General features: G+C 41.4%; 1 long non-coding RNA gene across 1 annotated transcript in view; it reads left to right on the forward strand.

Moving 5' to 3' along the window:
• The window catches only part of LOC127386725 (uncharacterized), a 103,141-nt gene extending 77,487 nt beyond the window's left edge, over positions 1-25,654 (forward strand). The window contains exons 3-7 of the long non-coding RNA XR_007889957.1: positions 18,141-18,247; positions 18,861-18,950; positions 22,317-22,381; positions 23,335-23,364; positions 25,504-25,654. This is a non-coding gene — a long non-coding RNA (uncharacterized LOC127386725). The remainder of the gene's footprint in view (positions 1-18,140; positions 18,248-18,860; positions 18,951-22,316; positions 22,382-23,334; positions 23,365-25,503) is intronic.
• The last annotated feature ends 605 nt before the right edge of the window (positions 25,655-26,259 follow it).

A 26,259-nucleotide genomic window follows, 5' to 3' on the forward strand; every position in this document is an offset into this window, starting at 1 on the left:
TTTAGTCTAACCAGATGTTTAATCATTTCAGCCTGATCCTTGCTAGATATTTCATGGCAGGAGATTTCAGTTTTTGAAGGCCCTACCTTGAATTCTTAAAATCATGGATTTTGATACAAACTGGGTGTGTAAGGAATGATAGCTCAGATGTTAATTACGATTGCTTTAGCATCTGTGAAGTCTTTAAAAGTAAGCTGATTGCATGTCACACAAGCCCTGTAATCTGTCCAAATGTTTGAAATTGCAGGCTCCTCACTGCAGATGTTTTGAGTATAATATATTGAGCAGTTCTGAGGTCTTCCTTTATGTAGATTTCACTGCTGTAGTAGCTCTGTGGTTTGTGCTAATTTCTCAGTAAAAACTGTCCATGAGTTGATACTTCCTGACAGTGGTTGTGATGTAGCTACTATTTTTAATCCACATTGTTCTAATTAATATTGTATTTTCCATATGTCTGTTGTTTTTATTTATTTTCTTTTAAGTAACAGAAAATCATATAATCTCTCTTTTCATTCTAGTAACTTTTCATGTGGTTGCTGTTTTGTTTATATATGTGGGTCAGGTACTAATAATAGTTAGCAGAATTCTGTATATTCGGATCAGCAGAGGTACTTCTGATACTTACCAGCCTGCCTTTTGAAAAATAAGTCTGTAGGAATGAATAGCAGGACAGTGACGAGAGGTATAGCTGAAATGTGTTCTTATTTCCAGCCAATTTAAGAGTTTGAGTGGTCTAGTGGGTTCAGCGCAAAACCTTTCTCCCAACCCCGTTAAAAAAGCACATTGTGTAAGTTTCAGAAGATTGCCCGGTTTCTTTTCAGAAATACCATCAATCCAAATGTGTAAGAACTGGCTTTTCAGAAGAAAAACAGATGCATCAGCTGCAAACACCCTAATTAAAACCTGGTTAAAAAATCTGTGTTAACAAAATGGAAAGAAAATCATGTCTCTGGACATCTGGACAGCAGAATGCATAGTGACTGTTGAGTTAGGCATAGAATTCCACCACCCTAATCCCCATTTTATGCTTCATGGGCCACAACCTACCTTAGGCTTGACCATCTGTACCTTTCTAGCTTATCAAAGGCAGAGCTGATTGCCAAGACCCAATGCAGAGTAGCTGTTCTCACTTACTCTGAAGTGCTAGGACTGATGAGTGTTATGATACAAATTGTATCAGGTTATTACATTAGGATGCATTGTAGGCTAAGGAGATACTTAGAATTTATGTGGACGAAAATTTAACAGTTGAAGATGATAGTCTGCATAGGTTACTATAAAGTCCATCCTCAGTAGCCCAGAAACCTTAATGTCTAAGGTAGGCACCTGAAAGTTGCTACGAGAATGAATAAAAAAAAGACAAGTGGGAAGTCTGACTAACGAGACTCTGTAGGAGCTGTGCTTGTTGTACTTCTGGGTTCTTTTTTTTCCTTATTGTGTTTGATTTTTACATTCTTTCCTGAGTTAACCAAGAGATATGATTGGTCTCCATGGTATTTTGACTTGAATCTGCACTATATAAAGCCAGATTTGAAGAAAACCTCAGCTAGTCTGTTACATGTTAGAAGACACAGAATTTCCATTTTACCTCAAAGCCTTATTCCAGAATGGCAATGATGAATTCATGTTAATAAAATAGCGTCTACAATATAAAATCCTTAAATGCAAATGAAATATCACAGAAAGCTGTCCCACACAACCAAACTGTTTTGTGTTTGAAATTTCATTCCATTCGGATGGTGGAATTGGGTAAGGAAAAACTTAATTCAGTCTGTAGCTCCCCTGCCACTCAGGAATCTGATTTAAAATTTTTAGAAATTAATTGGAAGACTGTCATATTTGATTTCACAAAGTTAACTCTGTGCTGTGAACTTGTCTGAGACTGTGAATTAATTACTTCTAGTTTACCAAGTAGATATTAATTTTGCTTCTGAACTGTCTGTCTGTGAAGGTATGCTAGGTACTTTCAGTCCTTGGGAAGGTCTTCCATTTTGATTATTGCAGCCTCCTCTACCTTAGCAAGAAAATCCAGCAAGACTAAGATCAGTGGATCAAGTGAACATTTAGGACAGTTGTCAGAATTCAGACTTGTGGGCTACTTTTTACATCACCTCCCATCCTCAGATCGCAGTAGTTTTGTACATCTTCAAACGCTTCTGCAAAAGTCAGCCCGGAATCCGTAGGGCTGCTCTGAAGACCACTGTAGGACAAAAGACATGGAAAACCTTTGGCAGGGAAGCCAAAGACAAACATTTTATGCCTGATGCTTCATAGCAGACAGATGAGCAACCTACCGTTTCTCTGACTGGGATTAAACAGGTCTGTGGTGGGTTTTCTGTCGGCCAGTCATCACTGGGGAAATGTGGGACATGTCAGACTACTCTTGGGGTGGCAGGTGGGGAATAAATTAAAAGCTGCATGCACACATCCCCGTTAAAACAAAGACTTTATGCACTGAGACAGTATTTTATATTGGGAAAGGCAAGAGCAGAGTAGCAGAATCTTTAGCCAAGGCATGGCTTGTAGTAGCTATTTCATCAGAAATAAAAATCGGGGGTCAGGCGTTACACTGCAGGTCCTGTCGGCTGCATCAGCAGCAGAAAGGGACTGTCAGGTAACAAACCTGGTGACCAGGAAGGATCCTTCATGGGGCTGTGAACTTCCTTGGCCTCTCTACCACCTCCCAGGCTTGTATGACTTCTCCAGTAATGTGTATAGGTTGAGAAGGTAAATGCCAATGGCCAGCTTGTTATTAGCTGCATTCCTTATGATAGTCTTATTCTGGCATTAATTTCAGTAGCCTTTGTCACCAGAATACTACAAGACAGCTGCATTTTATGAATCTATAAAATAATCCATGTCCTGCTGCCTTGGTCAGTACAACTTTGCTGCAAAAACATATGATGTTGTTATGCAGTGTATAGTCCACTGAGGTCTGTGGATACAAGTAGCTGTCGCACATGGATGCTCCTTCTGTCAGGGGTTGTTTCAGATCTTACTATCTAAGCAGGCTGAAGACAGGACGCTGGTGAGGATAATTAGTTTCCAAGCAATAAGATCATTAAAGCTGTGTCAGTTCTTTAATAAAATCCAGTTGATGCCTTACAGAACAATTTTTATATTTTTTTTTTTTAAGATAAATGAAAGGATACATGTTTTTTTGGACCCTGAAATGTTACAGCACAGGCAAACACTCTGGTGTTCTGTTCTGGTTTTGTTGGAAGTCAGAAGTTCGGGAACATGGAAGTGAGAGGGTTTAATGCAATAGAAGCTACCGTGCAGATTGCCTAAGACTTGAAGAATGGTTTGCAGCAAAGTAAGCAGTGCAGTTCTTGTTTTGAAGGATGCTGGCAGCAAAAGCAGTCCAGTGCAGGAAATCACACAAGTACTTCTTTATTATCACTCAGTGCAAAATGCGCTGAAACTTCAGATATAGATGGAACATGTTTTCCCTGCAGTGATATATTTTTATATGAAATGCTGTTCCTACTCATGGCAAAAAACTTGAAATGCAGCCCTTTTTAATGACTGTCTGGAAAAAGTTTAAAAGGAGAGAAAGTTGACTGAGGCTGACTGAAACTTTTTTTGTATGTTTATTTATTTATTTATTTTCTGTAAAAGGATTACATTTACTTTGAAGAATAATTTGCCTTAAGTACCTCTGGAAATAAAACCAGCACTTATTTCATAATCTGGTATTAATCAAAGTGTGTGTTGATACTCACATCTTCAAATCTGGGTAAATAATTGTAGGTTGCGAAGATAACAACTGCATGTAGCAATTCCAGTTGAAATAAGTGGACAAAAAATGTGCAAAACAATTTCAGTTCTTAGTTAACTTTCTAATTTCAAAGTCAAGTGCCCTGATGAAGATCTCTGCTGTGTGTGGGTGTAAACACTGTGTGTAAGTGGATTGCCCCAGATGCTGGAGAGGTGGGTGTAAAACCCCCAGAAGAGGGGGTGGTGTAAGCTTGTAGCTTACACCTCTGGTTGGGGGTTTGTGCATGTAGCTCTGTGTGTGTGATTAGGACTCCTTGGGATTAGTTATAGATGAGTACTGAGAACATTACAGCTATTAACATTTCATAAATGTTAAATACTGCGGTTTAGCTGTTTTATTGCAGATATTGATCCTGAAGGCATAGGTCACCAATTGCAATTAATTATGTCATTAATGAATCAATAGATGCTCCAATCTTGATTGGACTTGGAACTCCGAGAACTGAGCATTTTTTTCCCTGCAGCACCAAGGAATCTTTCATTGTGTTTAGTAAATGTACACCTAAGAATGGTTCTGCTTTTAAAAAGTTAAAACCTGCTTAACCAAACTTTAGCTTTTGCAGCTTAGTAGTGGTTTTGAAAAGAAACCAACGAGTTCTAAACATCATCTACTCTAATGCTGCATCTCGTAAGCTGCAGGAATCCAAGGACAGTCTTCAGTCAGTCTTTTCACATGTGGTACCCTGTGTGACTAAGAAAAAATAGGAAAAGTCAGTCACTTGAACAGACCATTCAATGTGGTCATTTGTTCAAAGGATCCTTTGCTTCAACTATATTTAAGTGTGCAGTATGTGTTAAATTGCAGTGAGCAGTGATGGTCACAGTAGGAATTAATGACAGCAAAAATAAATGAATTTAAATGCCAGATTTTATGGGCCACTAAAATTTTTCTTCATATCAGAGGAAAGTTACCTAGCAGTCAATTTTTGGACATATTAAAAGGAGAATAAGCATACAACAGAACACTAGAAGAAAAAAAAAAAGAGCAGTTGCCTTTTTTTCATTTCCTGGTACCTGCTGTAAAAGGGGAGAGAATGCAATCCTAAATGGACTTGCAGAATGTTGGAAAAAAACATAAAAAACATATTCTGTGTAGGAGTGAGCAGTTCTCATCTTGCAAAACTGTAGGTAATGAAGGATGACCAGAAGTAACCACTGATCTGTGCAGCATCCACCCGCCTTGTGATTTTTTTTTAGCCTCCTATGATAAGCTTGCATGGCTGGTGGAAAGCCAGTGGCCAGAATAGCTTTTTGTCAAGGATGGAAAACCAACAAATGGTCTGTCCCAGACATCTGTGGCTCAGGGTGGTGGAGATCTAGCACTGCCTGGATCCTGCACCCATCCACTGGATGCCCTTGGTCGTTTGGAATAAAGGAACAAAATCACGTGTTATCTTTAAAAAACACTGTGAAAAAGGAATTGAATTTTTTAACCCCTTTTTGGCAAGAGGAGGTGCACTGTTTTCTTGGAGAGTTTAGTCGTGCTCCATCCTGTAAAACTAATGATAGGGATATGTAATGATTAACAAACAAGTGGCTTCTTTCATAGTGATTTACAGCTCATTCCAGAGGAGTTGGGTTGGTGTCCTTCCCTTCCACATGCAGCAGCAGAATAGGCTCATGCCCTGCGGATGGCTCAGATGCAGCTTCAGTGTTGGCCTCTGCCCTTGGGGCTTGGTGCAGTTCCTTGCTCTAAGGAGCCGATGGAGAATCCAAGAACTGCAAGGTCTTACCCATCGTTTAGCTCTCAGCATACGATGAGGTGGAGATGGCTAAGTGAACAAACTGAATGGAGGTCTGCAAAAAATGGGTCTTGAAATAAAATTATGGGTAACATTTTATAACCACAGGGCTTCCTGGAAGTCCAGTATAATTAGCAGCTGCATTATCAGTGGGCATGTCAGGAGCCCCAAAACTGCTCCAGTCTAGAGGTGTCCAGTGCTTGTGCACAACTTCTGGGAGATGGCCATGTTGATGAGCTGTCTTCCACTTGTCTTCCCACCTGCACTGCTGCTGGGCTGTCATTAACATCATCTGCCTTTTAACTGGTCTGACAGTGCCATGGCCAGAAACATCGCTGAAGTAGCCCAGGCACCCTCCTCCTGTTCTCTTGTACCATAAGGGAATAGATTTGCTTTTACTTATGCACAGAACCATTTAAAGTGTAAAGGAAGGTTTAGGTTTCTGCCTGCATTCCCCCCCACCCCAACCCCTTTTTAATTTTAAAAACACTAGAAAATAAATAGAGATAATATATAAGAGCAAACAATGATAAATGAACTGGTGAACATTTCCCAGTTAACAGTTTGTATTTACGTGTCGTACTTTCAAAAGAGTTGTATTCTTTTTTTAAATGTGGTGAAAGGATTTTCTCCAAAGCTGCCCATTTAGCGTTCCTCAAATGAAATTAGTTCCTTGACCATCCCATGGAGTAATTTACTTTCTAGTTCCTACAACTCATACTTTGAGCTATATCTCAAACTGCATCAATCATAGGAAGTATCTGAAAATGAAAAACAGAGTTCAAGAGTAGGCAGTTGTAATTATCTTCATTCTTAACTGTTAGTGTTTATGGGTGACTGCTACATTCAGTGGCATCTTTGTGCTTTGGATGAATTTGGGTCATTTTTCCAAAGGCAGAAATGTTACCTTCTATTTCAAACAATGACCACAACAACAAAGAAAGCAAACTTTTGCTGTTATTTTTCACTTAGGAAAAATCAGATGGCTCTAGAACCCCTCCAGTAATTACAGATTACTGTGTGTTGTCAGTTGCTGATATGTATAAAATCTCTTCAGCTCTTATAATGTGGGGTTTTTTTAGGTTTTGTTGGTTTTGCTGTTGCAGTATCTTGAACAAACAAAATCTGTCTCTCTAAATGACTTGGCTCTTTCTTATAATCCAGTTGATGAGGCAAATGTGTAAGAATCCTACTAATGTAGGCTGAGACGTGTCCCAAAGTAGCTTCCTTCTCTACTCAGAAAATCACAGAGCATTTAATAATCCTTCAGCCTTCTTGAGAAACGTATAATGATATTATGTTTGCTCAGATTTTATGTAATACTTTCAGAATATTGCATTAGGCTTGGAGGCTCTATTTACTCTTGTGTGTTGGCAGTGAGAAAAGGATAAAGTTGGAGAAAAGAACTTATGTTAAATTGCCTTCCAATAGGAAATTATTCTACTGAAACTTGAAAGTACACCTGTGACACAGGACTGCTTCTCTGTGATTTCCAGTCACGAAGTGACTGAGTTCCCCTGGAAGATACGGTTAGGGATGTGCTACTTTCACACTATTAGTGTAGCAGTTTGTTTTTTCCCTTTCCGCACATTAACTGTCCTCCAGGATGAAGCATTAGTTCTTCAAACTATGTGTGTGACTTGACTAACTGCTTCTGCACCGTTAGTGGAGCTCAGCCTCCAGCAGCCAGATGCAGAGAACTCTCAGGAGGAGCAGGTAAACGTGAAGCAGTCTAAAGCAATCTTGTTGGTCTAGGAAGCTTGACAGGTGTTTACCAGAACTATCATCAAACTTTTGGAGTCTCTTGATACTGTGGAAGTGAGGGCTACATATCCCAACAAAGCAATATGTCAAGTATTTTCAGAGTGAATTGCTGTTCCTCTGCTGACCTTAACACCATCTACAAATGGTGCTTTCTCAAGGTCAGACTGGTGTGGAAATAATGATTGTCTGCTAGTACCAAACGGGGAGAAAGCTACAGGCAGTGGGAGACAGCGTACGATTCTAACGTGATGTAGATCATAAGTGAGTACTGATAGGCTGGTTCCAGTATCTTCTACTGTGGAAATGGGAGAAGAGTTAGTTCCCAAAGAACTGCAGTTCTTGGGAAGTTCATACTGACCTCCTGCTGCTGCCAATGGCCAGGTTGGTATTAAGTGTTTTAAAGTAATTTTTTAGGAGACTCTTAAGCGTTAATTCTAATTCTACGCACACGTACAACTTGTGCTTTCAGTTGTGATGATGTAAAAAAAAAAAGTGTTGTTTTCTTTGTTTCCTTTAGTGAATGAGTGAATAATAGCTTCATACAGTTGCTTAGCTGAAAACAGCTGGGATTTGGGATGAGGCTTGGGGAGGTATCCTAAGTACTTGTATGTCTATCACATTCCTAGGCAGCATCTTCTGGCTAGTGACAGGAACAGGGCACAGAATGAGACGGTCCCTTGTTCTGGCCCAGCTGTTTTTTCTGGAGGTGGATCAACCCTGGCTCCAGCCTTTCTGACAACTGTTGGAGCTGGTTTTGTACTATGGATTTGGTAACAACCTTCACCTGGATACGGTCAGGAGCACATCTGCATCATGCTCCTGACCTTACACTGTTAGTTCTCCAAGTAATGAATACCAGGCAGCGATACGCCCACAAGACCCGCTTGGCCTGTCTGTGTGTTAAGGCTTTCTGGAGTGTTTAAATTCCTTATTTCTTTCTGCTTTGTGACCTCGAGTGAAAAATGAGTGAATAATCAGAGAAAGAAATTAATTCTGGACAGAATAAACTCGAAGAAACTCTGTTAGGCAAAACTGAACACTGGAGAGAGAGGCTATGAAAAATAGTAAACATCTCTTGTTAACATATTGTTACCATGAAATCTTGTCTGGAATAGTAATTAGTATTTAAGGGGAAAAAAAAGAAAGAAGAAGACAAAATGAAGAGCTATTTCTGAACTTTTTTTAAGCAGCATAGACTCTATTAACCTCTGTGGGTTAAATAGCTATTGGAGATGCTGGCAGGAAAATAATTTCCCTTCAGGCAGCCCTCAGCTCATCTGGCTTATTGACTGCGCTTGGGTCAGGGACCAGTTTTAAGGATTCATTGCCAGGCTTTGCTTTCTGGAGGTTCTGCTTGTCTGGTCTGATTTCACCAACTTGTAGATGAGCACACGGTAATACACGCAGGGATAGTCACTCTGTGGTTCTTCCACAGGTTTCTGGGAAAACTGACTTCTCCAGTAGTTAGCAACAGCCCTTATTTGTATGTTTTTTCATTAGTGCACGTCCTTTTTTTAACAAGAGAAGAACAGATAGATGAAAGCCAAGCAAACATTCTTTGCTGTGAGTGCTGGTAAATGAGTAGTGGGAAGGAGAGACTGGATGAGATTGGATTAGCCTCCATGTTTGTGGAATTTCTAATAAAAAGGAAAATTATTGTCAACATATAAGTGATTGGGAAGAATTGAGAAGTCTTTACATTTAGTGATATTTTGCTGCTTTTTTTGAGGAAAAATGTATATGCTAATGAAAATGTGAAAAAAGGATCTTAGAATGCAATACTCAGTTCTTACTCTTCTTGTTAACTGTCTCAGAATGTATTGAATCAGTAGGGTTTTGTTTGCTTTCCTTTTTGTAATCAGAGCACTATGTTCACTTAAAATCAGTTCAGGAAACCTGCTGGGACAGCATTATTCTAAATCAAACTGATAATGGAAATAGATGAGGGAAAAATAGCACAATGTTGATGTGAGTAATAGCCTTTAAAACAATCAAAGGAAAATTCAAACACAAATGGGTTTTCTAATCATGTTGTCTGTAGAATTGCATCATATACAAAAGGAAATAGCACATTCTTGAAGTGTATTGCATGCCTAACTCAAACCAACAGCTCAATTTACCTTATGTCATTAAGTCTTACACAAGTAGGCAGTATTTTCCCACAAGGGGAATATTTACTTCTGTTCAAAATATGAAGTACTAAGTCTAATAATAGTGGGAAGGTGTAATATATTGTAAAGCTGTTTTGTGTACCAAATGAATTCCCAGTGAGCTTCGTTTTTGCAGTCGGCAGCTCTGCTGTAAATAATTGACAATGATAAGGGATATTGCAAGGTTTTTGTTAGTTGGAAGGGGAAAAAAAATACGTTCTGAGTCATAATTAGCAGTAGATGAGAAGATTTTTTCTAAAGGTGTGTGAATTCCAAAAGAGGTGGTAGGAACTCTTTAAGTTTAGTTGCAGTCTCAGTGTACTTGCTTTTGATGTCAGAATACTTGGGAAATGGATGAAGGATGGGTTTTGTTTACATTTTCTATGGGATGGTCTGACTTGGAAATGAAGAAAATGCTTGTAGCAGATTTTTTGCAATGGGCAGGATGAGTTGCTGGTGTGAGGTGCCTACTGGGAAGGAATGAAGTTAGAGATGAGAATTGTGTACTTAAAAATATGGTGCTGTTTTTACTGTTTAGGGCTTGATTGATTGGATTTCACGTCCATTAAAACATTGTGAAGAACAGACAGATTGTGGATTAAATTAATCAGAAATGCTTTATTTGCAATAGAATCCTTTGTTATTGTAGCAGTCCTTCTGTGTACAAGCTTTTATTTCAAATTAATCTTTTTCATTGTAGTCAAATGTCTGGAATTGCATAGAGAATTCTGGAAAAGATTTTAATAAGAAAGCGTTGAAAGAGCTGAAAAATTCTGCTGCTTCCCAGTAATTATTGGAAATGCATTAACTCAGTAATCCGGGGTCAGCATTTATAACTGTTACATATGACACTATTGAGTCATATTGTATGGCACTCGTGGGTCATGGTTTGCCACCAGTTAATCTGTGTAGTTGAGTCCTTCCTCTCTTCATGGGCATCTAACTGCCAAACAGATGAAAAAGTGTTGGTGTACCATGGATAAGATCTGTCTTCTATTCTCTAACTATGGAAGTATTTATTTGAGAGATGCTTAGGTAGTCCAAGCTGATGTATTTTCGTTTACCTAGTGTTGCATTATGGAAAACAATCCTTTTATATCTATATATCTATAACTATTATTTTATATTCTGGAATTCCTGCTGTAGTTGTCTGCTTTTGAGATAAAACTGATTACTCAAACCCTTTCCTGGCCTTTTAAATTTGCTACTTAGTTTAAGGGGGAAAAAAATTCCTTCAAAAAATATATTACAGTACTTATGACTGGGTATGCAACAGCATGTCTCAGTGGTTTGTGGACTCAGATTGTTCTACCTTGGAGAGTTGCATAATACTTCTTCACACATTGTTTCACATGTGGTTGTAGCAGCATCCTTCTCTGGTCTCCCACTCTGGTCCACCTTTGTACTTTTATTCTACCTTATTGTTATTTTTAAAAGGTGATGTTTAAATTCATTTGCCCTCAGTTTAGATTCTCTTTCATCTCCATTTCTAGCTCTGTACGTTCTTCTTTATGTACTCCTAATAGTAATAAAGCATTTTCCTAGGTTCATGAATGTCTTCACATATTTAACCTGTGGCAATTTTTATTTTCCTTCTCATTGTTACAGCAGTGTGTCAGTCCTCTTCTGGTAATAAGATTATTAATCACATCTCTGGTTATGCCAGTTTTCTTTCTTCACAGATTTTTTGTGGGCATAGTGAGAACAGGACTATTCCACCTCTTTAGGCAGTACCCTAAGTTGACTGATCACTATAGTAAATAATGGTTTACTATACTAGATGATGTGAAGGAATGAACAAAATTAGATTTGGAAACGTTCTGACCTACCATACCTGTTGTTATTTATGTGAGCAGTGTTTCCAGCACTAAAAGACATTTTCTCCATTGCCTGACTTCCTAAATTGTTTGCTCAGTGAAGTAAAGCAATTACTACTGTATCAGTGGTTTGGGGGATTGTTGCTGTTGTGGTTAGTTTGTTGTTTTGGTTTGGGTTTTTTTTTTTAACCTCTTTAGGTGTCGTAAAGACTGTTCTGCTGAGTTCTAAGCTCAGCTAAGAAATCTTGCAGAAAACGTTGTCCTACATATTTGGGAAGGAATTGTTAGGGTTACAGACCTCAAAGCTAGCAAACAGACTTTTCAGTTCTTCAGAAGAAAGTAAAACAAGACACATGTGAACAGAATTCAGTCATTGTTTCATTGAACAGACTCGCTGCTTCCAAGTGAAGCACGTGGGACAAGTGCATGTTTTACTTATATGTAAATAATTGAAAACCAGGGAGTTTCATGCAACTGTGCATAGATAGACATACTTTTTGAGGGGAGGAGGAGTTCAACTGTGAACTTCATTCTCAACTCGCAATCCATGTGTTGATTTCCATGTAGATTCATCTGTCTTTATGAGTGGACTCGGGGAAACTGCAGTTTCCTGCTCGTGTTAACATTGTCCCCTGTGAACCTCTCATGCTTCAGAAATTGGTGAGGAGAGCTGGGAAAGTGAAGCAATCAAGGGTACTGACACATGAGTATTCCACCTCTCCCAGTTCCTGAGCTATTGCTCTTACAGAGGCCTTAATTTTTGACAGGTGCATGGATGGTCACATGAATAAGCTTAAAACAGGGACTTTGGTGGTGTTTCTCTGACACCCTGCCCCCAGTTTGAAATGGCTGTGTTGTGAACAATGACACAGGGTTCTTCCTTGGAGAAGTAACAGGTAGGAAAGCTGGTAGAGGGGCTTGCAGAATATTGTCACTGGCTGGAGCCTTTGAAGATCATGCTATAAAAGCAGCACATTTCTTTATCAACTATTATTATGGGTTGTGTGGTATTTGTACATTTGTTTGAGGGAAGGGTTAGGATGAGGATTTTAAGTGTCCACGAAACACTGCCACTTCTCTAAAAATTCAGTGTCATTCATCTGAAGTGAAAGCTCAATTAGAAGATGGTGAATTTGGCAGAAACTCAGAGCACTGTCTGAGGAGTTTCACTTTTAATTTACTGTGACTGTACTGTCAATCTCTGCTTCTTTAACCTTAATAACTGGAAGAGACCAAACCACTCGCCAAGAGACAGCAGAGAGAAACTGATGGCATTTTAACTCCCCGCCAATATCTCTGTGAATGAAAGTGCTCTTTTGAAGACAAGAGTGCAGTAATGGGATGACAGATCTTGTGATAGTCTGGCACTTCTTAATGGCTTGGATCCTGAGGAGTCATGGCTCCACAGCTGGAGAAAAGGTAACATTTCTGGAGGGAACATGAGTGATCCTGCCTCAGAAGTCGTCTTGTATTCCTGGATGACTGCTCAGTAATTGAGTGAAAAGAGCAGCTGTGTTGGTTCAATAGAGATGTTTTGATATAGAGTACTACCATTAATTTCTTGGAGGAACAAGTGCTCCTCTGGCAGAATGGTGTTACATGGTACTATCTTCCCAAGTCAAGGGCAGGGAACTAATTGGAGAAGAAAAACATAAGTGTAAGGCAATGACTAACAGCTCAGTGAGCTGCACTCTCAGTGTAGCAGAGGTATGAAAACACTGACTTTGCCAGGCCCAGGTAGAAACAGGTCAGGAGTTAACAGCCTGTGGCTGTACTCCAGTGGTGCCTCTCTCGATCTATCTGTGGTGTTCACAGTGCCCTTATTTTAAGTGAAATTTTCTTTTCTCCTTAGAATATGCTTTAGCACATGCTTTTTCACGCCAAGCACTTAGGTGGATGTTTGGGGTTTATCTTTTCATCCTGCTTTGCTTTCTGTGTCTTACAAGCTCTGCTATTAATAATATTGCCAACAGCAGAGACTTCATAGCAGGTAAGCTCACCAGAAAGTTCTCCTGCATCACTAAGTAACAACTGTAGTGAGGTTTGTTCAGGTTTTTCAGTCATAACTGATTGAAAGAAGGTAATGACTGACTGTGGTATATAAGGGGTTTTGGGCTTCAAAGATGGCCAGCTGCCAGCAGGTTGCCTGAAATTGTACTTGGTTACACAGTGTTGCATATTTTCTTCCCTTTTTTTGGGTTTCTGTTCGGTATCGTTGTGCTAGACTCCTTTCCAAGCAGCAGGAAAAGGTGCTTTGGTCATGCTAATTATCTGCAGACAGCACCAGAAGCTCCCTGCTGAGGAGTGCAAACATTTGATGAGGGTCCGGCTGCTCCCAGGCATCCAACAAGAAAAGACTTTCACTACAGTGTGCAAAGTCACTGGTGAGCACCCCCCTGTTCCTTGGGAACCTGTCAGGTTTTTGGGTGGTGCTCAGTCTTTTGGACGTCCCTGCAGAATACGAAGCACATGTGGCTGCAGCTGTTTATTTGCAGCCCGTGTAAGGGAGAGTTGCATAAGCCACAGGGAAACGAAGCCAACTCATTTTTAAAAGGTTTTCCCCTGTATTTATGACTTTGAAAGTAAATATTTATTTTAATAGATCACAGTCTGTCTCCTGTACCTTAATAAAACTCCAAACCAACAGGAGGTTTTACTGCAGAAAGGTAAAAGGAGTAGCAGGAAAAACTACTCTCAAATGATGTTGAAAATGCTGTCACTCTTTTCAGAGATAAATGTAATATACTCCAGAGGGTACAGTTTACCCTTTATGAAACATGCATGACTTGTATTAGCTGCTGTTTATTGCGCCTGTGGTGGGTACTTAAGTGGAGACTGAATAATTTAAAATTGCAGATGTGAGTCATTAGCGCTCAAATCTTGGACGGTTTTATCAGAAACTGACCTCGACTGAGTCTGTCTGCAGAACAGACCTGTGGAAAGCAGCAGAGAGGCTCTGGTTGGTGCTTCTCGCTGTTCTTTAACCAGCTTCACTTCTCTGATAAATGTATGTGGCTTGGGAAAACATGATACAGTTCTTACAGGATTTCTAAAACCTTTTATCAAAAGCTTAGTCACAGCACAAGACACATAGAGGGTCGGTCTTTAAAGATTTTTAAACCTTAGCTGTAGTTTTGGGGAAAATAAGGCATGTTGTCTCATGTAGATTGTTGTCTGTAGGTACCGGTATTCTCCACGGTAACAGGGAACAGCAGAAATCGGGGACAGAATATCTTTAACTCTTGCTAAATAATTTTTGTGCACTTTTTTGCTGGTGGAATGTGCTTTTGAGGCTTGAAATAAGGCTTAAATCAACATTTAAAAGAATGTTTGGAAGTTTCTACTCCATAGCATAGGTAAGAATGTCTTTGGAAAGTCACTCCCTGGGGACACGAGTTGTGACCATGCTGTGCCACCCGTGTTTGTCCGTCATCTGGATGATGGTCATTGGCCTTAAGGCTGTTGGGTGCTCTTTGGCTTGTTCACCTCTTCAGGCATCCAGCAGTTGTTTCAGAGGGAGCAAGGAAGCCAGGAAAGTCCTGTGACCCTCAGCACATCTTGCTGTCCTCTGTGACTTGAGGAGTAATAACTTGTCTTGTTATACTGTTGTAGTGGTGATGCTGATGTTGCAAGCAGAACGGGCACAATGCTGAGGTGACCCTGCAGCGTGTGCTTAGCTCAAGCAGCCTGTGGTGCCATCAGACCCTGTCTGCTGGGCCTCCTGGCTGATAGGCAAAGGAGCTGGTGGGACTCAGAGTTGTAAATGACTTGGTAGAGGCACATAACACGAAAGAAGCGCTCGGAGGGTGAGAACTGCTCTGAAATTTGTGCTAATTCGTGGTCACCTTCATCAACCTCCTTGGGCCATCCGGTGTAAGACCAACAAACGTAACTTTCTGAGTCAGGTTTAGTTCTCACTAAGAACTCCTCTGTGTGCTGGAAGGCAAGTCCTGTCTTGCTGGGTGAGTGCTCATGATTTTTAGAATAAGATTATTTAGGTAGTGAAACCCACGCTGAAAAGAGCAGTGAGCATGTTAGTTCGAGAGCCAAGGCTGCTGTGGGATGTGTATCATGTGCAAAGTCATCTAGATACAGGTGGCTTGACCATTCATATAGGTCAGTATAATGTCCTCAGGCAAGAGGAGCTGAATGGGGCTGCAAAATCTGCAGCTTCTAATAGCTGAAGTTCTGGACCAAAATTGATTTCTTATTTTAAGTTCATAACTTCCTGTCCTGAAAAGCAAATGCTTAGCTAGGTTACTGGTTTTCAGGCCGTGGTTTCAAAAGAATAGGGAGGAGCAGCATCACTAGCAATGATAACAGGCTTTATTATACACTTGCCACAAGTCTTCTGTTTGTGCAGCTGCCCTCATGACACCCTCATGCAGCAGTTTTGTGCCCCGTCTTACAGATTTGGAAAGCAGGGAAGTGGACAATTACAGTGAATGATTGGTCTGAACTTCCACAATGAATTAGAGGTTGCCGGAATTACTGTCTGCTTGTCTAGGTATGAAAATAAAGCAGATGAGCACAGGAAGACTTTTTAAGTCTTCTGCTAGGTGTGACCTTGGCCACCTGAAAACCCTTTTCCTCAACAACTGAGGTCATTTCGTGGTGCTTTTGAATTGCCAAATGTACCAGCAATGGAAGATTGTTTCCTGGATTTTGCGAGGGTTGGTTCTGGTTTGTGATGGAATCCCCACTAATGTACAGGCTGACTTCTGAATCTTGCAGATTTGTTTTGTTTTGTGACACGTGCAGATACACACACACAACATTCAGAAATCTTCTCACCTGCCTCCAAGCAGTTAAAATGACCTGAAGATAGCAAGTGATACTACTTAAGCATAGCAAGTGGTGCTTTTGGGCTGAAACTTGGTGAATTTAGGAAGAAAAATCACACCAGGAATTTATCTAAAGCTTGATGTGAATCAGAAATGCGTTCTTGGTAGGATGGGGGGGTAACAGGTAATGCTTGGTGAAAATGACCATGCAATGAGAAGATAGCCTGACCTTCTCAGAATAGGAAAACAACCAAATTATTTGGAAAATGTACTTTCATTCAGAGTAGCATATGTTGTCTAGGGCAAATTTCCTTGTACGTGCAGTGCAAGAGCTTAGCTTGAGGTAGAATTTTGTACAGGAGTGGACAAAAAGTACCTCTGAATACTTAGGAGGAAATGCTCTCTGCAGTCGGGCATTTCAGCATCACAGGTGGTGTGTGTCATGTTAACTTAGTGGTATTAACACTTGGTATATTGTAGTACTTGGTTTTCTTTCCTCTCCATTGGCTTTGGAGAGATGAGCATGCTTTTATCTTCACTCAGAAAGCAGGGCTTCTGTTACACCTCATTGGTTTTCTCAAAAGCTTGCTACTAACTCTAACAGGAACTTAAAAAGAGCTGCTGCTTCTAAGACTGTATTGATAAATTTCAACAATGAGGAGGAGGTTTCTCAATAGAGGGGTCTATCTCATACCACTTCAGTAGGAAAGCACAGAATAATGAAAACAATCAACTGAGATAAATGAGCATCTCCCTTTGAGTGCAGCTCCAACCTGTGAGGGTCAGTTGGTTTTGTCTGTAGGTCCCTTTTCTTAAAGACTGGTTGCTTTACTAAAGGTATCCCCAGAGCAAACGTGTGGCCATACGAATGATGCTTCACAACATGCTTTCCAAGAGTACAAGAGCTCCACCTTCCAAATGTCCTGCCTGACCTAAAAATCATAGAAAAAGCAATGGAATCTAAATTTCTAACCAAAACCTTGGGGAGAGGCTTGGGTGGACTTAATTGGCTCAGTGCTGCTTCTTTCTCTGTCTAGGACTAAAGGAGGACAGTGAAGTTGAAGTAATTTTCTAGTGAAGGAAGGGTCTGGGTCACGTGTCTTTGTGTTCTTTACCAGAATTCCTGTAACTCCTGAAAAATATTAGCAATATTTAGCACTTTTCAAAGGTGAAGCCCAAAAATTCAATACAGAGGTGGTTTTACAGGGTGTACCAGATTGTTTTGAGAAACTCCAATGGAGAGTTGCTTTCCTTAACCCCCAGCCAAGTCCAGCATGAAGCATTTTAGTGAGAGGTTTGTGTTTTGGGCTGTTACTGTGTGTAAAATGAGGAGTGAAGTTGCAGAAAGTATGCAGCTGCTCATCTTCACAACAGCAGTAGTTTACTCTCTAATGTGGCAGATGCCACACTGTGGTCAGCCCTAAGTAGCAGCGTTCATAAGCCCAACCACTGACTACTCAGTCCTTGATGGAATCTGGGGAAGATGTTGTGCTGTTAATCATCAGATTCCTTAGAAATAACATTGACTGCCTAATGCTTAGTAGGTGTGGATTCTTCATTGCAGGACAATGGAGTTTTGGTGCAATGTAGCACTGCCCTGAGCTAATGGATTTTACAGAAGCAGACTAGAACTCTTTTCAAAGAAAAATCAAATAGCTTAGTAAAAGATAAAGCAGGCATTAAAAAAAAATAAAATAAAAAAATTGAAAATAGTATTTCAGATTACTCAGAGGTGCTTAGGTGGAGGTAGTTCCAGGCAGATGGTAACAACTGATCGGCTGCAAAGGATCACATTTAATTTCTAGCCAAAAAAAGCACTAGGTCTGAATTAGCTGGTTTTATGATTAGCTGTAGTTTTCCAAAGTTGTTAATCCACCAGGTGCTATATTGGAAAAGAACTATGCAATGTAAAGTAAAAGCATGAAGAGTGAGAATAACCATGTTATGGGAAAATTGCCTTGTTTTAATTTGGAGCTAATAGATTGAAAAGTTTCCAATCTGATTGGTCTAATCTCTTTCGTAGAGAGGTGGTGGGAGGTGGAGGTTTATCAGCACTTGAGGTGTTAATAAAGCTTTAAATGGCTTGTTGTTTTGACTTGACAGATGTGGTAGCAACCGTGTCTTCATAACTGTTGAGAAGTGCTACAGAAGTGAGCGCTGTGGTGGGACCAAGTGATGGCCATCCTCTTGCTGCGGCTGCCACCACACAGGTAGGTCAAACAGCCACTAAGCTGTTGGTACTGGGGCAGTAGGAAATGAAGAATGTGATTTCCTTGTCTGTGACTCTGTCTTTTGGGGGTCAGTAATGCCACCTTCCTCTGAAAGTCTCAGCATTCTCGGTAGGCTTGTCATCATCCTCAGCAGAGCCAGAAGATTTCTCTTGTAAGCGTGTGAAACGTTGTCTTGCCCGTTAGAGGCTGGAACATGAGCCACTTTTGTGAAACACTTAGAAATATTGAGATGAAATTTCATAGAGTAGTTTGGATGCAATAAACGTTACCTTTTTTATTGACTGCATACCAAATAGGAAGCATTCTGCTATACTGCAGGAGTGTTAATGATGCAAAGCGTGGATGTTTTCTCTATGACTTGGAAAACATACTTGCTTCAAATATATCTCAGAGCTTCTTAGTCCATTTCTCAGCTGAGAAAACACAACATTTTGCAGCGACTGAAGATCATCCATTAGCTTATTTGCAGCTGTTGTCATGTCTGCCTTGGGGCTTTGTCTTTAATCTGTGGAATAATCTGTTCTTGGTTGCAGTCTGTAGAACCTGACATTGCCTGAAATCAGACTGACATCATAATGTTGTTTGCTTGCAGGATTCACCTCACAGCAGCAGCTCAGAAAGTGCTCCAGTGTTGATTTTTGCCATTTAGAAATGAAGTTCTGAGACAAGCAGAAATTAACTAGTAAGTCCTGAAGAAATCAATAAAAATCAATAAGGGAAGGGAGGAAATTTAAATACTGCATTAATTGCTCATCCTTCCATTTAGATTCACTAAAACTGGGAAGGCCAAGTAACTTTTTAAAACTTCTGGTAGTAAATTATGAAGTCAAATGATAACCTGGGAATTAACTGGGTGAGGTGAGACAAGCAGATGAACCACAACCAGGATTGGACAGTATGAGTGAATGTGCAGGATAAAATCATGCTTTCTAGAAGTGATTTCAGGCCAGGAATACTTCTGTCATGTATTGATGAATTGAATACATACTGACAAAAGGAGTAACAGAAGCAGCAGTGAATATACACATTTATTTTCAGGCTGTGCCCGCAGTAGAGCGGGAGCACCATTTTACTTGAAATGTTTGCTAGTTTTGCTGGCTGCCTCTGCTGGAATTTTGGTTGGGTCTCATTCATATTAAGTAGATGTGTCAGGTAGAGTTGACATGTTCCACATAACACAGACATAATTGGCTATTTTCTTAGATCAGATGGATATTATTGTGATTTTATGAGACCAGTGAGGTTATTGTAAATAGTCATGCTTTTTTATACAGATAATAGGCAAAACTCTAAAATTATCCTTGATCTTCTGGTATGTTTTTAGGTATATTTACACAAAATAAAGAAAACAAGCCAGTTGTCTCTGAGAGGGCATCTGGTAACTTCTAGAGGTAAAGAAATAAGGCATAAATCACATAGGACTGTAGTCTTGACTGCCTAAGAAATCAGCGGTGATTAAGATCTTAAGATCTACTCTGAAATATAGAAAGGCAATAACCACTTTGTAATTTTAGCAGATCAATTAATACAAAGTCAGGCTCTCTCTAGGAGTATTCAGATCTCTTTATCTCCCTTCTCCAGGGATTTTAGACTTTGTATTGAAATAAGAAAACTGCACTAAGTCTGCATTACTCCTGTAATTAAAATATGACCCAAACCCATCATTAAATACAAATTAATTACCCCACCTAGAGCCCCATTGTTAACAGAGTCAGTCAGTAAAATACTACTCTTCAGAAAGGCTGAAGAGATTGTTCTTACTCCCAGAGGAAAATTTTAACACATCTCTATAAAAGTCTGATGAGTGGAGAGAGAACCGTTGTTCACTTGTGCTTATTATTTCTTTCATTTTTTTAATCCCTTTCCTATTGTTTCAAACTTCCACCCGGAAGTGGAAAACTGGGGAGTAATTAGACTTACCTTTTTCTTTGGAAAAATTTGAAAGTAATACTGGTACAAGTATTTAGATGCTATGAAGAATCTTTCTGCACAGTCTTTTCTGCAGTTGCCTCTAGATCTTTCGGGCATGTCCGATATCAGAGAGGTGCATTTTGGTAAACATGGGGTGGTAGTAGTGGGAACTGGTTTGACTGGTGATCTGTGACAACAGCTGACTGTAAAACCTCCCAGTGTGGGGGTGAAGCTGGTGCCAGTGGTGCTGCGGCTTAGCTCTGCCCTGGCACAGCTGTGTTTGGGGCAGGTCCCGGGTACCTGCACCTCTTTGCTGGTGTCCAGTTTTCCCTCACGCAGCCCGTCTTCCTCTTGGTCCACTAAGTAAGTGCCCACTTGCTTAGTCATGTTGCCAGGTGACCCTCTTTTCCCCACTAAGGACAGAAGGGAAGAAACTCACCACAAAAGCAGTGCAAGTTTCATAGGAAAGACTAGCAAAACAGTGTTTAACTCTTCTTTATGACGATGGCTTATTCAGTACAAGAGCACTATGGTTTTTTTTACCCTCCTCTAAGTTGTTGACTGAAATCTCTGCCAAAATGGTAACAATATTAAGCTTGCTTGTTTTTTTTCCAAGGGAAGTGGTGGAAACACTACATCTTTTCATGAGATGTGTGTGTATGTATCTGTATACATGTGTACGTTTGTGTGTATATACATGCACATCCAGCTTTGACTTCAGGGAGTGATAGGAATATACACCTGTGTGTGTGTATATATGTATTAAAATATTTTTCAAGTGTAGCAACATGTTTATTAGTAAAATATGAGCTGGCATGCTGCTTGGATGCAGCTTTCTAACGTAAAGGAGGAACAGATATTTGTAGATACTTGTCTTAATCTCTAGCTAGATACATGTGAACCCAAAGACAAAAGATAAATACTTTATGTAGGATGAAGGAAGAGAAGGAAGGATGTGTTATTGTTAGTTCCACGTGGGTGAGGTAAACGGAGAGAGAGAGAGATACAACGTACATCCCAAACTGCTTGGTTGAAAATTAGGAAGAGACCCGGTGAGGCCAGTAACATAATCCCAAACCTATGGGCTTATAGTTAATGCACAAGATGTCTGAGATGATAAACTTAGCTAGAGTGATGGCAGAAGTATAGGTACAGTGAGATGACCTCTTTTTTTGCTTACCTGCTGATTCTGCTAAGCCTTTCTTCTGTGTTCCTAGTCTTTTTCTTGGCTTGTTTTTATTCCTAGATATACTTCAGTGGCCTACTATATGTGGGGTTTGTTCAGCAATATTCATCTTTCCTTGCTGTGTAATTCTTCTAAACATTTATAGATGGCTATATTCTCACTCAGGAGGCACTTGGCTAATCTGTACAAATTTATCTCCTTTATAAATTATTCCTTCTAGCCCCTTGCCAGATTACACACAACTGAATGCAAATTAACCATGTTTCAAACCTTATCAGTCAGCAAAGCGAGAGCAACAACTTGTCTTATTAAAGTGTGGCAGCTTAAGCCAAAAGAATGAGAACTGCAGGTTTTCAGTAGAAATGATGAGAGGACTTAGCAGAGCAGAACAAGTGCCCATTCCTGCACTGATCAGCCACCTTCTCAAGTGCTGGAGGTCACTGCTGCTTGCTTGGCCACGTTTCAGTTCCGTTTGAGACCTGACCTCTCATTTGAACCTGGCTTAGGCAGTTGTGCTGCCCTAGGGTGACCACGAGCATTTTAAGCAGAAGATGACCCTGTGCTCACAGACCAGGAGATCAAAGGCCCCAATACCCCTGGGTAGAAGCAGATGTGTCCTACAGAGATGCCTCAAGTGTTCATTGGTTATTTGAATAATACTGGAGAGCTGGTGGGTACTCTTCTGTTTGAGGGCAAGCTGGAAGCTGGGGGGAAAAAAAAAACCAACCCACTGACAAACAACCCATTGCCGAGTGTATCCATTCGCAGAAATCAAAAGCTTTGGAGCTTTTTAGTTTCACTCAGACTTATTTTGATCCTGTATCAGCAGCAGCAACAAAATGTTCACTGTGAAAAGCGTTTGAGCTTTACAGAGGGTTTTTTCTTTTAGTGGAAAGCTTTAACATATACAAGTGGATTTTAAATGGTCGGTGTTTTTTTCTCATTAAACAGATTTCCTGGACTTGGGGGGGGAAAACCCTGATTTTTTTGCTGGCAAATATCCACTGCGGGAGAAGGTACGTAACAGTGGGATTCCTGCTTAATTCTGTAGTAACTATCAAGCTGACTTCTTGAGATTATCCCTTCTTAAGAGTCTTTGGGCCCGATGTGACTCAGTATGGGTCTGACTGTGCTGTAAGGAAAAGAAAAGTTAAGCTGCTTCTTGATATTTAGGAGCAATGGAGTAATATCAGTGGCGTGGCAGTAACATCTGTGGGCAAATATCCCTGAAATCAACAGGAATAATCCCAAAAGCTTTTGTGGATGTGGATCAAGCCTGTCTCTCTGTAAGTTTGGGAGGACATGGGCACACACATCCCTTTGCCCATGCAGATGTCTGTTCTGTATTCAGAATAAACAGTTGTGTGCACACATCAGCAAATGCTTTCACTTGCAAATATGGGTTACTGTGCCTAAGGATTTTATAGGGGCTTTATGGAAACAGGCCCTGAAATAACATCACCAGTAGCACCTCCTGTTTCCATGGTGTTATTCTGGAACAACCGTTGCTGCCGCAGTTGCCTAACAGCTGTGAAGTTTTATATCTGAAATTGCACATTAGGAGATCACCCAAAGTCAGCTTTGGAATAGAGCAAGACAAACAGATAGTGGTTCAGTTACAACCAGGATGCATGAGTTTAAAAGCTTAATGCTCTGTTGGGTTTAGTATCTCCTAAGTTTAGCTGCCTCAAAGGGGTAAGGTGAAACCTCTAACCTGACTTGGTCAGCTAGACTCAAGTCTACCCAATATGTGAGGTATCAGCAGAGGACTACATGGATGCTGCAGTAAGACAGGTCTGTACAACAGCTGATGGGTCATAATTCCCCTTAGGAGCTGCTTATCTGCCTCTGAGTATCTAAAGATCTCAAGGGACATGAATTCTAGGTGTTGTCTGGGGATGTGCCTAATGAAACTAATTTCTTCTCATCTATTTATTTGTGTAAAATCTTTTTTTCTATGTTTCTGTAGATGCCTGGAATATTTCTCTGCTGGAATGTGGTAAGCAGAAAGGAACAGCCAAAGAAGGAGCACAAGAGAGGTGTTTGTTCTTTGGCACAGCCTTTGGTTTTCCTTGCTTCTCATTTAGGATGCTGGGCCTTGCAACAGTGATGATGGTACCATTTTTTTGGCATTGTCACTCGGGAGACGAAGTTTTTACTTGTTAGACACAGCAACAGTGAGGTCCTAGACCACTGGGAGATGATTAGAAAGACAGAGCCATCCTGCTGAGCCAGCCTCCTGCCCTTACTGCAGGGAATCTGGAGTTTGCTGCTGGCCTGTGCAGGCACACGGTGCAGATGCCTTCGCTCAGCCTCAGTGGCTGGTTCAGCTGCTGGGAGGTTAGAGAGCTTCCAACACCAATCTGCCCAGACCCACTGCTCATATCTGCACGGAGGCCAAGTGACAACTGAGCCCCAGTTGTTTACAAATACGTTTAGTTGGGATTCTAATCCAGAAGTATAACATAAAAGTCTTTTTTTTGCTAAATCAGCTCACAGCTGCAGCGGCTGCATGTTCCCCATCAGCAGGCAGTTAGTTTGTCTTTGTCTGCCTAATGCCTTCTCTCTGTGAATCAGGACAAAGAGGAGCTTGAGATATCATTTACTCTCTTTCTGTTTGCTGGAAGCGCAGGCTCAGTGCTGCATCTGTCAGAGAGGCTGACAGGAAGCATATGGATACAGGTATTCCTTGTTGCAGGCAGACGTGCTGCTGACAGGACCCAAGAATAATCTCCAGGCTGCTCCAATTCTTCATCCCAGCTGCCTGTGGTGTTTAACATCACAGTTGGAGCAATTAGGTTTTATTATGCAGAATAGAAGAGGATGTTTAATGTCATAATGTTTGGAATGGCTGCCTGTTGATATTTAATATGCTGGGGACAGATTGGAAACCCTTTTGCTCATCAAGTCTAGGAGAAAAGTAGCAGAAAACCAGTGCAGAAGCAGTCCCAGCAATTGCTTAGTTCCTCTCAGACACTGGGCCCTGAAATGACATGGCCCATCCTGAAAGGGCCTTGGTGTTTGGTGCTGTTAGTTTGCGGAACATCCACAGGCTTTTGCCCCACATATCACATAGATGAATTGTCCTGTGAAAAGGGAGGCAGGTAAGACAGGGGAATTACCTCAAATCATATGACAAGGGCCACAAGACAGATGGCTGTAGAAAAGAGCTTTAGGTGCTCCAGAGGAAAAGAGGAGATCCTGGCTTGCAGCTCCTGACTCTACTCGCTGCATAAAGGCTGCAGGGGTAGGCACAGCACCAGAGTGCCTGGATGGGAGGGGTGTGAGCAGGTGGGAAGAACAGGGAGGGCTGTAGGGCAGAGGCCCCACTTGGGGCAAAAGGCAGACTGCTCAGTGCTGCACCTGGAGCAGGTCATGGGGACAATTAAGGAGTCTCTTCTGCCCTCCTTTGTCAGCTGCTGGAAGGGGCCCTGCCGTTATTTGTACTTTGGAATGACTTGGCAGCTGTTGGTAAAAGGTGGTAGGGTTTTTTTATTCCATTATCTGACTATGCCTCTCACTTGGTAAGCAGGCATAAGGGGATGAAAAAAGCACCAGGGAGACTGGGTGTAGAAACAGCCAGAAAGGAGAGAGGCGTTGGTGTGTTGCTGGCTGAGAGTGAGCAGGCATTGCGGGGCTGGTGTGCTGGCTGTGTGTTCTTCTTCCAGGCTTTGAGTCAATTTTATCTTTCAGCATCCTTTCAGCATCTTTTTTTTTTTTTTTTTTTTTTTTTTTTTATGAAGGGTGTTTGCAGAACTTCTTTCCCTTCTAAATACAGGGAGAAACAATTTCCATGGTCAAATGGCACACTCGGTTAAAACGAGTGGACCCTGTATCGGTGCTTTCTACCTCTGGGATAATTTCCATTCTCAAAGGGATCAATAGTGAAGCCTGAAAGACAAGTTGCTGTGCTGAGATGTTGGCAAGGAACGGAAGCAAGAAGGGCTAGGAGAGTGAAGAAAGCAAAAGCCTGGGGGCAGTTCTGTTATGACAGTAATTCAGACTGGCCTGAGGAACCTGGATCTCTAAGAGCCATCCTTGTATAAGGGTGACACTGGGAGCTATTCTGGACGGATGTTAATGACACTGGGAACCCTTCCTAGCAGAAAGATGACTGAACTCTTTTGTGTCTCCCTAGGAAATACTGTCTGATCCTCTGCCAAGGTCCTGTGCCTGACGGAAGCCAGACAAGAAGCAGTCAGCAGCACTTGGCCTGTCCTGGACCTGGTCTGTCCCTGTAGCAGAGCTCTAGGAACTGGGAACTGCAGAGCCAAACTTGGGAATACTGTGTCAGGTCAGTTCCCATTGAGGCAGGACATGAGGTTCAGAGTGAAGGTTAGGGGGAGTGGTGTGTGAGTGAGTGTGAGGGTCCACAGGAGTAAGTAGGAGTGTGGGTGTGAGAGTGGGTGTGGGAGAGTGTGGGGGAAGGTGAGGGAGAGAGTGTGAATGGGAGGGAGAGGAGAGTGTGTCTGATGGAGTGAGTCTGAGTGTGTGAGGGAGTGGGAGTGCATGTGAGAGTGTGGGTGAATGTGAGGGAGAGTGTGTGTGAGAGAGCAGGGGTCTGCGGGAGTGGGGAGTGTGTGTGGGAGAGAGTAGGGGCATGTGTGAGAGTGAGTGGAGGGCATGAATGAGAGTGAGGGTGTGAGAGAGAGAGGCGAGTGTGTGAGTAGGGGCGTGAGTGGGGCCATCAGTATGGGCAAGTGGGAGTGAGTGGGGCTGAGTGAGAGGGGGTGAGTGAGTGGGGCTGTGTGAGAGTGGGGAGTGAGGGTGTGAGAGTGGGGAGTGAGGGTGTGGGTGTGAGAGGGGGGAGGGAGAGTGGGGAGTGAGGGTGTGAGAGTGTGAGAATGTGGGTGTGAGGGGGGGCTGAAAGTGGGGCTGAGTGGGAGAGTGAGTG

Source organism: Apus apus, chromosome 6, assembly GCF_020740795.1.
Source record: "Apus apus isolate bApuApu2 chromosome 6, bApuApu2.pri.cur, whole genome shotgun sequence".
Classification (NCBI taxonomy): domain Eukaryota; kingdom Metazoa; phylum Chordata; class Aves; order Apodiformes; family Apodidae; genus Apus; species Apus apus.